General features: G+C 43.7%; 1 pseudogene; it reads right to left on the bottom strand.

Annotated features, from left to right (window-relative positions):
- Positions 1-1,387: 1,387 nt before the first annotated feature.
- Positions 1,388-2,269, bottom strand: LOC132368817 (elongation factor 1-alpha 1-like; annotated as a pseudogene).
- Between the last annotated feature and the right edge of the window lie 1,200 nt (positions 2,270-3,469).

The following is a 3,469-nucleotide window of genomic DNA, read 5'->3' as shown; positions in this document are numbered from 1 at the left end:
CAAACCATTATACCCCTTAAAATGGACTTGATCTTTTAACAAATAGGTCTTTGTATCTTTGTGGAGATTAACTCCCATTTTTTTGTAAACATGTGTCTTAGCAAGGCCGCTTCCTGCCAACAAGTCCAGTTAGCACGATCTCATCAACATCATGAACAGAGCACAGGAGAGGTTGCTCTGAAGACCTAACCTCTGTCATGGAGAAAGTATGTAATACGTATGGACTTTCTTCCTTCTCCTATGTCATTTATTTCTTCTATTCTCCCTGGTGCAGGTGCTTTCTTACAGGTTAGGGGGTATCCATCACAATAGTTTGGTTTAATAAATTTGGTCCAGAACTCCCTTCTCAGGAGGGCTGCTTTTATGAGCCACAGGACTATGTGTCTCCTGGAGCACAGACCACTCTATTACTGACTCTTCAGACCTAGGCAGTTCCTGGCACAAAAAGTTGTGGAATTGAACTAAATTATTTTAGTTGGGTTGATCCATAAAGGCTCTAAGCAATCTCTAGGGAACGCTGGTTGCCTTTGTCCAAACTCTCTGCCTCTGGTGCAGAAATGGAGGAACAAGTGTTTCCACTAAGATTTGTCACTGAGTCCTTTTTCCTTAAGGGCTGCCTTTCTTGGGATGCCTTTAATCATACAGAGTTCCCTTGCCATCATCTGTGCAAAGAGCCCAGAGGAGCAGCAACAGGTGGCAAGAGCCAGGATCCTGGAGACAGAGGCTTGCCACCGAGACATATGGAAACATTTTGTCCACTCTCACAGCAGACCTTTATCCACTCCCCTCCCCATGTCATTCCATTTTCACATTTACCATGCACCTGCTGTGTGTTAAGCACTGTGTGTTTATATAGATTAGTTCACCTCATGAAGAACAGAAATTCCAGATTATCCCTGGGCTGGGAGGGCTGGGGTAAGTCCCTGGCCTGTTTCCAGATCTCTAAAATGAGTGGATGTGCTATATGATCTCTCAGGATTCTTCCAGTCCAAATTTGCTAAAATTCTATACAGCTCTGAGATCTAGTTTCTCTTTCCAGAAGAAGCCCCAGTAAACCTCTCTTAACCTGAGCTTCCCCTCTGAGAGGGGAACCTGAGCCAAGGGCTTGAGTGCAGGAGGCTTAGTTTTTGAAGTGATCCCAGGAAACAGGAGTGAGGCAACAGGAGGAAGGAAATAAGGAGGGAAGGGAGGGAGGGAGGGAAGGAGGAGGGAGGGAGGGAAGAAGGCAGGCAGGTTAACACAAGAGTAAATTGTTGAGCTGGTCACCACAGCAGGAAACCGAGTTTTTTGTTTTTTGGTTTTTTTCTCATTAAACGTTTTAAATGGGTCTCAGATTCTGTGACAGATTTTTGGTCAAGTTGTTTCCATTAAAAAGTACTGATTTAAAATCTAATAACTTAAAACTGCCACACACAAAACAAATGGTCCACAAAACATTCTCCTTTCCTTCCGAAGGTTTTACGATGCATTGTTATCATTAACCAGTCTTTTTGCTATTAAACTTAAATGGCCAGTTGAGACAAATGGTTCTGAGACAGTTCTTCCACCACTGATTAAGACTGGGGTGGCAGGTATTGGGGATAATGTTCATTTAGCCTTCTGAGCTTTCTGGTCAGACTTGGTGACCTTGCCAGCTCCAGCTGCCTTCTTGTCCACTGCTTTGATGACACCCACAACAACCGTCTGTCTCGTGTCACTAACAGCAAAATGGCCCAGAGGAGGATAGTCAGAGAAGCTCTCAAAACACATGTGTTTGCCAGGAACCATATCAACGATGGCAGCATCACCAGATTTCAAAAACTGGGGGCCATCTTCCAGATTTGTCCCAGAAGGACAATCAATCTTCTCCTTCAGCTCAGCAAACCTGCAAGCAATGTAAGCTGTGTGACAATCCAGCTGTGTGACAATCCAGCACAGGTGCATATCCAGCACTGATTTGGCCTGGTTGGTTCAAGATAATCACCTGAGCTGTGAAGCCAGCTGCTTCCATCAGTGGGTCATTTATGCTGTCACCAGCCAAACTGCCACGATGAACATCTTCGACAGACACGTTCTTGACATTGAAGCCCACATGGCCCCCAGGAAGAGCTTCACTCAAAGCTTCATGGTGCAGGAAACCACTGTCTCACTGGTATCTTCTGAAGAGCCGTATAGAATGCACTCCTAATTCCATGCTACGGAGGGATGGAAAGAGACGAACATTTTTCCGTCAGCTCCCATCCCACTGGTCAGAGGCTGTCCCATGGCGGTTAACTCCCTCACCCTTCATGGTTTGCAACTCACCAATGACCAGGAGTTTCCTATACAGTAACATCAGAGAAGTGCCAGCAAGAAGCAAAGGATACAAGATGCAGCTTAGATGAGGACTACTGGGGGCTCTGAGCTAGTTGTCTCCACAATAATCGTGTAAAATGTAGGCCAAGAGGATGTGCAATTAAGTTTTGCCAGATTTAACAAAAATACAATATGCTCAGTTAAATATGAATTTTCAACTCAACAATGAATACAATATTTGGGACATGCTTATATTAAATAAATTATTCATTATTGATTTGAAATTCAAATTTGACTGCATTTCCTGTATTTTTTCCGACTACCCTATGTACAATGCATAATTGGGCACAGAAGGCAGGCCACACTAAGCCCCAGCCCTACCTCTCCAGTCTCCTTTAAGGACTTTGTCTATCTGCCTTGAAGATCTTTAAATTTCCCATTTCTCCATGCTTTGGATATAGAAGTAGCTCAATTATGACTGATGACCTGTGACTTCTCTGTACAAGGCAGGAGAGGTGGCAGGGACGAAAATGCAGCCAGGTGAGATGAAATGGGACACAGAATTTCCAGTTCTTCAGGGACTCAAAGCCCAGGAAAGGAATCCTGTGCTTGACACAGATAAGGCCTCATGCTGAGCAAATCCAGGCGGGTGCTGGACTCCCCACCATGCCCCTCCATGGCTGTGAGCATCTGCAACAATGCCAAGGCCTACGGGGAATGAAAGAACAGAAATACTAATTTTCATTATAAATAAGGATACGAATGTCAAAAGCCAGTGTTTTTTTCCTGCAAATCCTTTTGTTGTTTTCAGGCACAATTCTCTTCTCAAAAATACCAAATGTGATCATCTTAAAAACTTTAGAGTTAGTAGATGTTTCTTACTCTGAGTTCAGGAATAAAAAAAAAAAAAAAATTAAGTGCTTAAAAAACAATACTATCTGTATTTTTTTCTCGTAGCTTCAAAATTTCCAGAACTTTTACATTGTTCATTAGTGAGGTCTCCTCACCCTTGTGCTATCAGAAGCCAGACTTCCCTCCTGCCCAGGTCCTTAATCTAACCAGAGTGACAGCTCCACTTGAATTTCTGGACTTTGTCCCTCATCCCTGGTGAGGATGAAGCTGAATTGTATTGAAGCTGTGTTTGCTATATTGGAACCTTGACTCTATCTCACACCCAAGGCCTCTGGGCAAGAGG

The sequence above is a fragment of the Balaenoptera ricei genome, chromosome 7, assembly GCF_028023285.1.
Source record: "Balaenoptera ricei isolate mBalRic1 chromosome 7, mBalRic1.hap2, whole genome shotgun sequence".
Taxonomy (NCBI): Eukaryota; Metazoa; Chordata; class Mammalia; order Artiodactyla; family Balaenopteridae; genus Balaenoptera; species Balaenoptera ricei.
The sequence above is the reverse complement of the archived record's forward strand: the minus strand, read 5'-3'. Positions and strand labels throughout refer to the sequence as shown.